This window comes from Rhinoraja longicauda, chromosome 1, assembly GCF_053455715.1.
Source record: "Rhinoraja longicauda isolate Sanriku21f chromosome 1, sRhiLon1.1, whole genome shotgun sequence".
Lineage (NCBI taxonomy): Eukaryota > Metazoa > Chordata > Chondrichthyes > Rajiformes > Arhynchobatidae > Rhinoraja > Rhinoraja longicauda.
Genome location: NC_135953.1, coordinates 1779244 through 1794491, shown reverse-complemented (window position 1 = coordinate 1794491; position 15248 = coordinate 1779244). Strand labels below are relative to the sequence as shown.

General features: G+C 49.7%; 1 protein-coding gene across 1 annotated transcript in view; it reads right to left on the bottom strand.

Annotated features, from left to right (window-relative positions):
* Positions 1-14545: 14545 nt before the first annotated feature.
* The window catches only part of LOC144594671 (interferon-induced very large GTPase 1-like), a 127447-nt gene continuing 126744 nt past the window's right edge, over positions 14546-15248 (bottom strand). The window contains exon 4 of the transcript XR_013547431.1: positions 14546-14744. The gene's annotated coding sequence lies outside the window, so the exon portion shown is untranslated. The remainder of the gene's footprint in view (positions 14745-15248) is intronic.

Genomic DNA, 15248 nt, shown 5'->3' with positions numbered 1-15248 from the left:
TAGTTATATTATCAAGATAAGGGAAAGTATCTCTAAGGTTTTACAGTTCAACAAGTTTGTCCATCTCTCTCTGAAAAACTGCCACACCATTAGTTACACCAAAAGGAACTCTGCAGTAGTGGTATAATTTTCCATTTGCTTCAAACGCAGTGTATTTCTTTTCGGATTCTTTCAAAGGGATTTGGTAGTAAACACTTTTTAGGTCAAAAGTAGAGAATACTTTATACTTAGCTAATGTATTGATAATATCATCTATACGAGGTAATGGATATGCATCAAGCTCCGTGAACTGGTTTATAGTTTGAGAGTAATCAATGCAGAGTCTCTTTCTATGTCTCTCCAAGGAGTCCTTAACCACAACAACTTGTGCCCTCCAAGGGGAAGAGCTGGGCTCTATGATACCTTCTCGTAAAAGATTAGTTACCTCTGTGTTGATAAAGTTTTTGTCATCCTTACTAAAATGTCTTGATTTTGTAGCAATTGGCTTGCACTTAGAGGATAAATTAGTGAATAATGAACGACATTCAACAGATGCAGCAGAAAAAAACACACAATACTGGTGGCTTTGACAATACAAGATCAGGCATAGTTCCTTCATACATTATTTGAAGTGATCTGTGCTGTTTCTGAAAATCCTGACCTAGAATTATATCGCTACACAAATTTTCCAAAATACCAAGACATTGTAGTGAGTCCAAAACGAGCGTTATTGTTCAAAGGTCTTTATTCGTAGGTAACCGTAACAAACTGCAACTGCTTACTTTGGACACACACTACTTAACTAGCCAATACAATCTAATCTCATCTCTCCAGCTGGGCGCCAGACACAACTATACCTCGCGCTCCCGCACCACGTGACTCGTTAGCCCAACCGAGGGTTCGAGACCCCCCCGCTAATCCGTATGTCCCTACATGACCCCCCCCCCCCCCCCCCAGAACCCTCGAAACCATACCTCACGGGTGCCTGGACCTCCCTCCCGGAACGCGTACGGAGGGGGGAAACCGATACTGCCAATGTGACGGGAGGCGGGGAGGTCGCCGCCGCCGGAGGCGATGGAAGGGCCCCGGAAGCGGAGGGCGTAGGCGACGGAGAGCGCTTGATCGGGAACGGGGGTCCGGGCCCAACCATAGGCGGCGGGGGGCTGAGGGGTGGCAAACAAGGCGCCGCTGGCGGCACCAGGGGGGCGGCCATTGGCCGGCCCCTGCGCGGCGGCTGGGCCACCGACACAGGGAGGTCCTGGTCCAAATGGGCCGGCTTGAGCCGGGATACGGAAACGAGTTCCTGGCGATTACCCACCTGTAAGGTAAAAGTGACAGCCCCTCTCTTCAGTACCTGAAACGGGCCCTGGTAAACCGGCTGAAGAGGGGGGCGGTGGGAATCTTTCCGCAGGAACACGAAATCACAGTCCCGCAAGTCCGACGGGACGTGGACCGCCGCGCTTCCGTGCCAGGAGTTCAGGACTGGAGCCAGAGAACCTACCCGTGCCCGGAGGGAACCCAACACCGACGTAACGGATGGTGGCAAAGCGGGGGCGGAAGGGAGAATGTCAACCAGCACCCGCAGGGGCGAACCGTAGACGAGCTCGGCCGAGGATGTGCCCAGCTCAGCCTTCGGGGCCGTACGAATGCCGAGGAGGACCCAAGGCAGCTGGTCAGCCCAATCGTGGCCGGTCAGTCGGGCACAGAGGGACGCCTTAAGCTGCCGATGGAAGCGCTCAACCATCAATCAGGTACTGGATTGGGGATGGTAGGCGGTTGTCTGCTGTAAACGAGACCCATACAACTGTGCCAGCGCGGCCCAGAGGGAGGAGGTGAACTGGGCTCACCGATCTGTGGTGATGATAGCCGGTACGCCGAAACGGGCCACCCAATGCAACGCCAGGGCCCGTGCACAGGAGGCCGCCGAGGTGTCCGACAATAGGAGTGCCTCCGGCCAACGTGTAAACCGATCCACCACCGTCAGCAGATGAGTATAACCCCTGGAATAAGGCAATGGACCCACCAAATCCACATGGATGTGGAAAAAACGGACTGGGGGAACCTCGAAACTCTGGTATGGGGGCTGGACATGGCGATGAACTTTAGAGGTTTGGCACGGAATACAGGCCCGTGCCCAGGCCGCCACCTGCTTCCGCAGGCCGTGCCAGACAAACCGGGCGGCCACCATGGCCGAAGTCGCCCTGATGGACGGATGTGCCAGGCCGTGAATGGCCTCAAAAACCTTACGCCGCAGGGCGGTAGGCACCACCGGGCGAGGGCGTGGAAGGGAAACGTCACACCACAACTTGGTACCTGTGGGGCCACACGCCACCTGCTATAAACGCAGTCCCAAGGCTGTGGAGGCGTACACCTCGGCCGATTTTTCCAGGCGCTGAGCCTCCGCTAGCTCCTGGAAATCCACCTGTCCGCCTACCACGGCTACGGAGGGAATGGCCGGCCGGGACAGGGCATCAGCAACAGCATTAAGCCTACCCGCAATATGACGGACATCGGTGGTAAACTCCGAAATTAGGGTGAGGTGCCGCTGCTGGCGAGCCGACCACGGATCAGAAACCTTAGCAAAAGCAAATGTCAGAGGTTTGTGATCCGTGTAGGCCACGAAAGAACGGCCTTTCAAAAAATAGCGGAAGTGGCGGACTGCTAAATAGAGGGCCAGGAGCTCCCTATCAAACGCACTATATTTGAGCTCGGCTCGCGAGAGCTGCCGGCTGAAAAACGCCAGGGGCTGCCAGCGACCATCGACCTGCTGCTCCAAAACCCCACCCACCGCCACGTCTGAGGCGTCCACCGTCAGCGCCGTGGGGGCGGAGGAGCGCGGGTGCACCAGCATGGTGGCGTTGGCGAGGGCCTGTTTGACCGCGACAAAAGCTGTCTCTGCAGATGCGGACCATACCAACTCTGCGGGGTTACCCGCGAGGCATTGAAAAAGGGGGCGCATGACCCGAGCTGCTGCAGGCACGAACCGGTGATAAAAGTTCACCATGCCTACGAATTCCTGCAATCCCTTGATGGTAGTAGGACGTGGAAAAGAACGGACCGCTTCCACCTTAGCTGGCAAAGGGGTGGCACCGGCCGATGTAACCCGGTGACCCAAAAAATCTACCACCGACAGGCCGAATTGGCATTTGTCCGGGTGCAGAATCAGGCCGTGGTCCTGCAGCCTGTGGAATATAGTGCGGAGGTGGACTAAGTGCTCCTGGACCGAACGGCTGGCAATCAAAATGTCATCGAGGTAAATAAACACGAACAGCAAACCTTGACCCACACGGTCCATCAGACGCTGGAATGCCTGAGCTGCGTTTTTAAGGCCGAAAGGCATGCGCAACCACTCAAATAACCCGAACGGAGTAATGGTAGCCGTCTTTGGGATGTCCGGCGGATGGACCGGGATCTGATGATACCCCCGCACCAGATCGATCTTCGAAAAAATTGTAGCCCCCTCCAGGCTGGCTGAGAAGTCCTGTATGTGCGGAATCGGGTAGCGGTCCGGCCGTGTTGCCGCGTTAAGTCGTCGGAAATCCCCACATGGTTTCCACCCCCCAGATGCTTTGGAAACCATGTGCAAGGGTGAGGCCCACGGACTACTTGAAGGCCGCACAATTCCCAGCCTCTCCAAGCTCAAGAACTCCTCTCGAGCCATGGCCAGCTTGTAGGGTAGGAGGCGCCGTGCCCGGGCAAAAACCGGCGGGTCCTCGGTCGGAATGAAATGCACCACCCCATGCTTCTCGGAAGGTGCATCGAACCGCTGAACGAGGAGCTGCGGGAACTCCGCTAGGACCGCATCGAACTGACCGGGGGCCGTGATGGCCTGGATCGCTGAACTGGGTGGGGCGGCGCTTGGAGGGGCCGCAGGCCCCGTACTTCGGTGCCGTACGTCGGCCGAGGGCTGCAGGCCGCTACCATGGACGTCTACGACCAACGAAAATGCCCATAGGAAGTCTGCACCCAAAATGGCCTGGCCCACATCCGCCACGATGAAATTCCAATGGTAGGTCCTGGACCCAAAGGACAGGGACATAGTCCTCTTACCGTAAGTGCGGATGGGGCTACCGGTCACTGCAATAAGGGGCGGCCCCTTCCCCCCCGCTTGAACTTCGCAGCCGTAGGGGGGTACAATACTCACAACCGCTCCTGTATCCACCAGAAACACGATCCCGGTCTCTTGGTCCGTCACGTAGAGGCGGCAATTACGGCCAATCGAAACTGCCTCTACGTTCGATCGGCCCAGGCATTTCCCGGAAACGTACACGGGGCTCTGCAACTTCGGGCGTCACTGCCCCACCGCCGATGGAAGAAACACCAGCCGCTTTTATTCTGCCGTGCTGGTTGTGCCCACGACCAATAAACATGCTCTGCAGCCCCCTCTTGCCTGGCAGACTGCGAAATAGCGGCCGAGCCGTCGCTCTCCCGGCCCCTCCCCCGACTGCCGCTGGGCCTCGAGACACGATTGACCGAGTCGTCTCGGGTGTGCCGCTCCCTGACGAGCACGTCGGCTTTCTCGGCGAACGTTTCTGGGTCGTCAAACGAGACGTCGGCCAACACCAGCCTGACGTCCTGGGGTAGCTTCTCTCGAAATGCCGCCTCGAACATCATGCACGGCTGATGGTCGCCCACCAAGGTCAGCATTTCCGTCATCAACTCGGACGGCAGCCGCTGCCCCAGCGCTGGTAGATGGAGCAGCATCAGAGCCCGCTGGTTCTGGCTCCAGCTGAATTTCTTCAGTAGGAGCCTCTTGAGCCCCACGTACTGCTCCGTTTGGGGTGGACTGGTCAGATATTGACTGACCCTCGCCGCCACCTCCGCCTGCAGACAGCTCACCAGGTGGTGGAACTTCTCCAGTTCGCTATCCACCTTTTTAATATGGAACTGCGACTCCGCCTGTACAAACCACAGGTGCGGCTGATGGGCCCAGAACGGCGGTAGGTGAACCTCGCCCGCGCTCGCTCCCACTTGCGACATTCTGCGTGTTCTTCGCGTTCGGGTCACCAATGTAGTGAGTCCAAAACGAGCGTTATTGTTCAAAGGTCTTTATTCGTAGGTAACCGTAACAAACTGCAACTGCTTACTTTGGACACACACTACTTAACTAGCCAATACAATCTAATCTCATCTCTCCAGCTGGGCGCCAGACACAACTATACCTCGCGCTCCCGCATCTCGTGACTCGTTAGCTCAACCGAGGGTTCGAGACCCCCCCGCTAATCCGTATGTCCCTACAACATACAGATTTATAACTAGCTTTGTTCAGAATAAAGTCTACAATACAAGATCCAATAATTTGAGTATTGAGAGATGTCAGAGCCATCGAGATTTCTCTATTTGAAGGAATTATAGTTAGATTTAGTCGAGACACAACTTAAGATAAAAGATAAGATAAAGAATTTTATTTGTCATTCAGTACCTAGATACCGAACGAAATTACATTTCCAGCAGTTACAAACGCAACAAAAAAAGAAAAGAACATAAGACACACGACCCCAACACAAACATCCATCACAGTGACTCCAAACACCCCCTCACTGTGATGGAGGCAACAAAACTTCCCCTCTCTTTCCCCACGCCCACGGACAAACAGCTCGACCCCTACCGAGGCAACCGACCCGCACAGCCCCCGCAAGGAGATGGAAGTCCCCGCGGCCGAGCCGCACCGGGCACTGAAAGGCCCCGCGGCCGAACCGCGCCGGGCGCTGAGACGTTCACTTATAAAACTTTCTGAACTGCCAGAATCAAGTAGTACATTAAGTGTATGGCCATTGATGGTTACCGTTGTAACTGCATGAGACAAGCTCTGAGGAAATGCAGCTGTAATTGCACATAAAGAAGGCACAAACATGGCAGCAGTCACACTTTTAGTAGTTGCTTTGGACTTGCATACTCTAGAATAATGTCCCTTCTTGCCACAACTATTACAAGTTGCCTCTCAAGCAGGACATATCTCTCTATTATGAATATTACCCCCGCAAAAGTAACACTTCCTTTTTGGATAAGTATATGCTGCAGCAAGGGCACATTTATCAGTAGAAATTGTTTCAGCTTGTTCCATATTAGTACTTGGGTGAGATTCTTTTGTAGTAGTTGCAGCAGAATACACATTAGATGAGCCATAAGCGTCTGAATTTCTCTGAGCCAAGTCTAATGAGTAAGCTTGATTGTAAGCTGACTGTAAATCCAAGGTTTTGTTTTCTAACAGCCTCTGTCGTATTAAAGGCGATGCCAAACCATTGATAAACGAGTCTCGAATAAGTTCCTGTTGATTTTGATCAGCTGCTACTGCTTTGAAGGAACAGTCTTTACTAATTCTTTGAAGTTCTTGTAAAAACTCATCAAGTGACTCACCAGGTTTTTGTTTACGAGTAGCAAGGAGGTGTCGAGCAAATATTACATTGGGTGTCTTGACGAAGAGTCTGCTTAGTACATCAATAGCAGAATCATAAATTGTACATTCCCCTATGTAATCATATACATCATAAGAGACAGAGCTTATTAATGTCCTGAATTTGTCTGGTGCATTGTCGCCACACTCATCAAAGAAGTTATTTAGTGTACAAAGCCAGTGCTTCCATACCTTTGCTGCAGTAGGTGAGTTGGGATCCAGATCCAAGCGTTGTGGTTTCAATAGTTTCTCCATCTCGACGTCACACTGCTTAACTTCTGATATTGAGTTACTTAAATTGTTGTGAGACAAATGAGAATTCCAATTTACTTAAACTTTATTTAAGCTTTAAGTAACTCATTTCAGTAATACATCTCTTTGAAACGCCTGGAAATTATCACTGATTCCACAGGCCTCGCCCGCCCGAGAATCCCGCACATGTGCACACATGCGCACACTTCAGTTATGAATTACTCTTTTGATTTGTGCTACTTTAATAAAGATCAATTAATCAAGAAACAGCATTTGGAAAATTCCTTTTTGTTATCTCAGAGTGTGGTGTGTGCGTAAGCTACACCTCCACCTATCCCCGAGCAGTAATGGCTATCAAAGTTGGACTTGGAGAATGTACAGAAACCACCATTACAGCATCACTGGCACTTCAGATTTAACCTTCTCCCTCTCAAATTGCAGATTAAAACTAATCCTATTATGATCACTACCTCCAAGCGGCTCCTTTACCTCGAGTTCTCTTATCAAATCTGGTTCATTGGACATCACTAAATCCAAAATTGCCCTTTCCCTGCCTTTGATAAGGTCCCACATTATCAAAAGCCTTCGACAAGGTCCCACATAGGAGATTAGTGGGCAAAATTAGAGAATGTGGTATTGGCAGTAGGGTACTGACATGGATAGAAAATTGGTTGGCAGACAGGAAACAAAGAGTAGTGAGACCGCACCTGGAGTACTGTGTGCAGTTTTGGTCTCCAAATTTGAGGAAGGATATTCTTGCTATTGAGGGCGTGCAGCGTAGGTTTACTAGGTTAATTCCCGGAATGGCGGGACTATCATATGTTGAAAGACATTGAATGGCGGTGCTGGCCTTGAATAGCGGAAGGGCCGAATGGCCTCCTCCTGCACCTATTGTCTATTGTCTATAATAGGGATTAACGGGCCCATTTCAGAATGGCAGGCAATGACTAATGGGGTACCGCAAGGCTCGGTGCTGGGACCGCAGCTATTTACAATATACAGTAATGACTTAGATGAAGGGATTAACAGTAACATTAGCAAATTTGCAGATGACACAAAGCTGGGTGGTAGTGTGAACTGTGAGGAGGATGCTATGAGGATGCAGGGTGACTTGGACAGGTTGTGTGAGTGGGCAGATACATGGCAGATGCAGTTTAATGTGGATAAATGTGAGGTTATCCACTTTGGTGGTAAGAACAGGAAGGCAGATTATTGTCTGAATGGTGTCAAGTTAGGAAAAGGGGAAGTACAAAGAGATCTGGGTGTCCTTGTTCATCAGTCACTGAAAGTAAGCATGCAGGTTCAGCAGGCATTGAAGAAAGCTAATGACATGTTGGCCTTCATGATAAGAGTAGTTGAGTATAGAAGCAAAGAGGTCATTCTGCAGTTATACAGGGCCCTAGTGAGACCACACCTGGAGCACTGTGTGCAGTTTTGGTTTCCAAATTTGAAGAAGGACATTCTTGCTATTGAGGGAGTGCAGTGTTGGTTCACTGGGTTAATTCCCGGAATGGCGGGACTGTCGTATGTTGAAAGACTGGAGCGACTGGGCTTGTATACACTGGAATTTAGAAGGATGAGAGGGGATCTTATTGAAATATATAAGATTATTAAGGGATTGGACACGCTAGAGGCAGGAAACATGTTCCCGATGTTGTGGGAGTCTAGAACCAGGGGCCACAGTTTAAGAATAAGGGTTAGGCCAATTAGAACGGAGATGAGGACATTTATTTTTCACTCAGAGAGTTGTAAATCTGTGGAATTCTCTGCCTCAGAAGGCAGTGGAGGTCAATTATCTGGATGCTTTCAAGAGAGAGTTAGATAGAGCTCTTAATGATAGCGGGGTCAGGGGGTATGGTGAGAGGGCATGAATGGGTTACTGATTGTGAATGATCAGCCATGATCACATTGAATGGCGGTGCTGGTTCGAATGGCCTACTCCTGCACCTATTGGCTATTGTCTATTGTCGCCGGTTTGTGGTTTGTCCCCGCTTGGACCACTGTCGGTCGGTACTCACCACCGCTGACTAGGAACACCCCACAAGCCTTACCATTTCAGAGATGCTCTGACCCAGTCGTCAGGCCATAACAATTTGGCCCTTATCAAAGTCGCTCACGTCTTTACTCCTGCCCATTTCTCCTGCATCCAACACATCAACTTCAGGAACTGACTGTTCACTTGCTGCCTAATATATCCCACCCCTTGACAGGTGTCATTGTACCATTATAATGTTATTCACTTTGCCTGTCAGTGGTCATAATGTTTTGGTGATCGGTGTATGTACAACATTCAGATCCCATTACAGCACATGTTCCCCCTCTTTCAGCTTGGAGGACATCAAAAGCCATTCAATTTTGCAGGGCAGCCGTCTGGATGGCCACTGTCTCAGCATTGATTTTGTCAAAGGCTATGGAGGTATCATTAGCAACCTTTTTTAACACAGAGGCCAGATTGATGCTTTCTCTTGCCACCTTTCCCACTTTGTATAAAGGGAATGCACTAGCAAAGAACCTTTGAGTCTCAGTGAAATCCTGTTTTATCTGTGTTGACTGAAAGTACATTTCTGATCAGGAGGTGGAGTGACAGATGAAAGGCACCACAGAGGCCAAATAACATGAGCCTGAACAATCTTGGGGCAACCAGCCATAAGCTTTATCGTTGCAAACAAAGTCGGTGCCATTGGCAGTTGGCGGTAAAGGGTTCTACCAGGAGCAGAAACCAGGTGTTCTGTAAAAAGTCTCCAGTTGAACGGTTAAGGGCCATAATGTGACTGTATCCCTCACATGCACCATCATATGGACCATCAGAGACATTGAAATATTGTTACAGAAGGATAGCAAGAGTTTCTGCGGATATATAAAGAGTAATAAAGAGGCAAGTGTGGACGTTGGGCCGCTGGAGAATGATGCAGGAGAAGTGATAACGGGAAATTAAAAAATGGCAGAGGAATTGAATAACTTTTTTGCATCAGTCTTCACAGTGGAAGACACCAGCAGTGTGCCTGCAATCCTAGAGAGTCAGGGGGTGGAGGTTAGTGGCGATTACTGATGCTGGGAAAATTGAAAGGTCTGAGGGTGGATAAGTAACCTGGACCCCAGGGTTCTGAAGGAGGTGGCCTCAAAGATTGTGGAGGCAGTAGTTGTGATATTTCAAGAACCACTAGAGTTAGGAGTGGTTCCTGAAGATTGGAAAATTGTGAATATCACCCCGCTGTGCAAAAAGGGAGCAAAGCAGAAGATTGGAAACTATATAGGGCAGTTAGCCTGACTTTAGTGGTTGGTAAGATTTTAGTCAATTACTAGACCAAGTGGACCCGTTGGGCCCAAACCACTCCTGCATTGGTGCAGCACCCCCTCCTCCCGTACTTCCCCCTCCCCTCTCCCTCACCCCACTCTCCCCTCCCCTCTTCCCCCTCCCTCCACCCTCTCCCTCGCCCCCCTCCCTGTCCCCCTACCTCGACCCCCCTCTCCCTCCCCTCCCCCCATTCCCCCCTCCCCCCTAGAGTTGCATCTCCTGCATTGGTGCAGCACCCTCACCTCCCCCACTCCCTCCTCCCCTTTCCCTCCCATACCACTCCTCTCCCTCCACCCCCTCCCTTCCCCAACACCCCTCCCTCCCCCCCCCTCATCCACCCCCTCCCTCCTCCCCTCCCTCCATCCTGCCCTCCCTCCATCCCTCCCCCCCCCTCCCTCCCGGGAGCAACCTGCGGTTGCCGTAGCAACCCGCCTCCTGGCCCGAGCGGCCCCCATTGGTGGAGCGGGAGTGGGGTGGGAGTGTCTTGTCCCGTCCCGGTGCAGGGATGTTCACTGGTGGAAGGCAGCAGCTCTCCTACTGTTGCTGAGCCGCTGGACTCTGGGCGGCGTGGGGAAGGCACTGAGCCTGCCGGGGGGAGGAGGGAGGACGGGGGATGGGGGAGCCGAGGACAGGCCCAGCACCAGGCCCAGGCCTCGGCCTCCACCAATGCCCAGCCTCACCGCCGTTACTGCTGCTGCTGGCTTTCTTCTTGGCCCACCTCAGGCTCGCGGTTACCCAGTCATGTCCAGGCCCAGGTCCAGTCTCCGGCTGCTTCCCCCGGCACCAGGCCTGGCTCTCCTGCCCCAAAGAGACAGGCGGCCTAGCCCTGCTCATCGGGCCCCTACTGCGCAGGCATGGACGCATTTGTTCTGCGCACGCGCAGATGCGGCAGCCATCTTACGTAAGTACCAGATCAACGGAGCCCCAACTGAGCATGTGCAGTTTTTTAAACTTTAAAATGTGAATAACTTTAAAAATATGACACCGATTTCAATGAAACCTTCCATAGGACCACGGGACGACAGTGAGTAAGGTGGGCCTAAAATTGTCGTGCTATCGTGTACTGTTTTGGCTGTAGTGCAGGAATAAACAAGAGTTTTAGTATATAGATATAATAATAATAATAATAATGCATTTTATTTATATAGCGCTTTTCATATACTCAAAGACGCTTTACAGAGATTTTGAGAACATAGGGAAATTAATAAATAGATAAATAAGTAAATAAATAAATGAACAGAGAAAGGAGACAGAAGGTGAGGTGACCTTCAGTGGTTGAAGGCAGTACTGAACAGGCGAGACTTCAGTGATGTTTTGAATGTGGTGAGTGTGGAGGAGTCTCTAACGGTTTGGGGTAGTGAGTTCCATAGGGTGGGAGCAGCGATGGAGAAAGCCCTGTCCCCCCAGGATCTGAGTTTGGTCCGGATGTGGGGGGATAGGAGATTGGCAGCGGCAGAGCGGAGGGTGCAGGTGGGAGTGTGCCTGTGGAGGAGGTCAGTCAGGTAGGATGGGGCCAGGTTATGGAGGGCTTTGTATGTTATGAGGAGGATTTTGTACTGGATTCTCTGGGGGATGGGGAGCCAGTGGAGTTTATAAAGGACGGGGGTGATATGGTCACGGATCGAGGTGTGTGTGAGTAGACGGGCAGCGGAGTTTTGAATGTATTGAAGTTTATTGATGATTTTTGAGGGTGCGCCATAGAGGAGGCTGTTGCAGTAGTCCAGACGGGAGGTGATGAAGGCGTGGATGAGGGTTTCTGCAGCTGTGGAGGAGAGGGATGGACGGAGACGGGCAATGTTTTTGAGGTGGAAGAAGGCTGTCTTTGTGATGTGTTTGATGTGTTTGTCGAAGGAGAGGGTTTGATCAAGGATGATTCCAAGATTCCGGATGTGAGGTGAGGTGGATACTGGGAGACCATCAATGTTGAGGATGAAGTTTTGGGTGGATTTGGTGAGCGTTTTTGGACCAATGATGATGATTTCAGATTTGTTGCAATTGAGTTTGAGGAAGTTTGATTAAAGCCAAGATTTTATTTCAGTGATGCAGTTTGTCAGTGTAGAGTGTGTGGTGGGGGAGATTGACTTGGTGGAGATGAGGAGCTGGATATCATCGGCGAAGCAGTGGAAGTTGAGACCATGACGGCGGATTAATTGACCAAGGGGGAACAGGTAGAGGATGAAGAGGAGGGGGCCAAGGACTGAGCCTTGGGGGACACCTTGGGGGAGAGGAGCGGTGGGGGATTTACAGTTGTTAATGGAGATGAACTGGTGTCTGTCAGAGAGGTAAGATTTGAACCAGGATAGGGCTGTGCCGGTGATGTTAAGGGAGGTTTCAAGTAGGGTGAGGAGAATGGAGTGATTTATGGTGTCAAAGGCGGCGCTGAGGTCAAGTAGGATGAGGATGTTGAGGTTGCCACCGTCGGAGGAGAGGAGAATGTCGTTTGTGATTTTGAGGAGCGCAGTTTCAGTACAGTGGTTGGAGCGGAATCCGGATTGGAAAGTTTCATACAGGTTATTGGTAGAGAGGTGGTATTTGAGTTGGGAAGCTACAGCACGTTCCAAAACTTTGGACAGAAAGGGTAAGTTGGAGATTGGTCTGAAGTTGTTTGGGGTGTCAGGGTTTAGACCAGGTTTTTTCAGAATGGGGGTGACAGCAGCGATTTTGAGGGATGGCGGGACGATGCCAGTGGACATTGAGGAGTTTATTGTTGCAGTGATAAGTGATATAAGTGATATATAGAATGAGCTTATGCATTACTTAGAAGTTCATGATAAAATAGGCCGAAGTCAGCATGGTTTTGTGAAGAGATCTTGCCTGACAAATCTGCTGGAGTTCTTTGAGGAAGTTAATAGCAGAACAGACAGAGGGGAGGATGTTATTTACCTAGATTTTCCAAAGGCTTTCGATAAGGTGCCACACGTCAGGCTGCTCAGAAATATGAGAGCCAATAGTATTAAAGGGAAGATGAGATGTGTAAGAAGGAATTGCAGATGCTGGTTTGAACCAGGCATCTCTGGAGAGAAGGAATGGTTGATGTTTCGGGTCGAGACCCTTCTTCAGAAGATACTAGCATGGATAACGAGTTGGTTGGATGGCAGAAGGAAAAGTTGGGGAGCTGAAGAAGCGTCTTGACCCGAAACGTCACCCGTTTGTTCTCTCCAGAGATTTTGCCTGACCTGCTAAGTTACTCCAGCATTTTGTGCATCTTTGGCAGAAGGCAAAGAGTTTCAATAAAAGGCACTTTTTCTGGTAGCTGCCAGTGACAAGTCGAGTTCCGCAAGGGTCGGTGCTGGGGCCACTTGACTTCACATTGCATATAAATGATTTGGATAATGGGATTGAAGGCTTTGTGGCCAAGTTTGCAGAAGATGCTTAGGTAGGTGGAGGGGCAGGCAGGAGAGAGGAAGTAAGGACTCAGCAGAAAGACTTGGACAGATTAGGAGAGTGGGCAGAGAAGTGGCAGATGAAATTCAGTATAGCAAAGGGCAGAGTCCCTTGGCATTTTGGTAATAGGAATAAAGGCGTAGATTATTTTCTAAATGGAGAGAGAATCCAGAAATCGGAGGTGCAAAGGGACTTGGGAGTGCTGATGCAGATTCCCAAAAAGTTAATTTGCAAGTCGAATGGGCAGTAAGGAAGGCAAATTCAATGCTAGCATTTATATCAAGACTGGAATACAAAAACAGAGATACAATGCTGAGGCTCTTTAAGGCACTGGTCAGGCCGCATCTGGAGTACTGTGAGCAAATTTGGGCCCATATCTGAGGAAGGATGTGCTGGCTCTGAAGAGAGTCCAGAGGAAGTTTACAAGAATTATTCCAGGAATGAGTGGGTTAACATATGATGAGCGTTTGTCAGCACTGGGCCTGTACTCGCTGGAGTTTAGAAGGTTGAGGGGGTACCTCATTGAAACTTACAGAATAATGAACGGCATAGATGGAGTGGATGTGGAAAGGATGTTTCCACTAGTGGGAGAGTCTAGGACCAGAGGTCATAGCCTCAGAATTAAAGGGTGCTCTTTTAGAAAGGAGGTGAAGGGGAACCTCTTTAGTCAGAGGGTAGTTAATCTGTGGAACTCATTGCCACAGAGAGCTGTGGAGGCCGTCGGATATATTCAAGGCAGAGGAAAACATTCTTGATTAGAAGGGATGTCAAGGGTTATGAGGAGAAGGCAGGAAAATGGGATTAGAAGGCATATTGAATGTCGGAGTAGACTCGATGGGCCGAATGGCCTAATTCTACTCCGGTAACTCAAATTTCACTGTACCTTAATTGGCACATGTGACAATAAACTGACCTTGACCTTGAAACCTTGAAGTCTTAACTTGTGAACTTGTGACCCGGGGAAACCCCACTCTTAGCCTCAGTGTTGAAAGCCTTCTTTTCCCCGATTTGTTCAGCTTGGTGACATCTGGTGAACTTTGGAAAGTTCCTCTCAGAGTCTTTAAACAAGACTCATTGGAATGGAATACTTTATTGCCACATGTGGCAAGGCACGGTGAAATTCCTTGCTCGCATATCCAACGAGCGTTTCTCCTGCTTTCCTCAGTCGTCGCTACCCGAGTCACGGCACCAACTCTGTGAAACAAAACTCCAAAACACACCACAAAGATCAGATGAGGCACTCAAAACTTTATTTAAGAGCATCAAATACAGTAATTCAATGTACAGTATATAAGAGCATCAAATACAGTCATTCAAATACAGTAATCAACAATGATTCATCTACTCCATATATACCAAATTTCCCATTGATGTGCGCGGTGTCCCTTTGATTCCCCTTTCCCGCAGGCACTCGAGCTTTTCCCTCTTCACGTGGTCTAACTACAATCATAGATCAATCATCTCAGGAAGATGCAGATTAACAAATACATTTCAATCACACCCAGCAGCACACAGACAGATGTCTTGTTACCCAACGGATCTCATTTTATTATAATTGCCGTTTGTTCTTTCACAACCACCCACCATCCCCGAATGCCTGATGGTTCTCCATAAATATTCCTTACTCTTTATGTAATAGAGTAATTATTACTCTTAATTATTTCTTAATTCGATGAACGATTTGTTGAAACTTTTTGCTCTGCTAATTGTTTTACGATTTATGATCAGATTTGAATTTTACTGAGGTTTGATTTATTCTGCCACTTCCTTTAGAGGTACTTTAACATGAAGAACTGCAGATGCTGGTTTACAAAAAAAGACACAAATTACTGGAGTAACTCAGTGGAACAGGCAGCATCTCTGGAGAATGAATTAGGTGATGTTTTGGGTTGGAACCTGTTTTAAGTGATTTTGGAGGTGGGGGTGAGATAGAAAGCTGGAAGA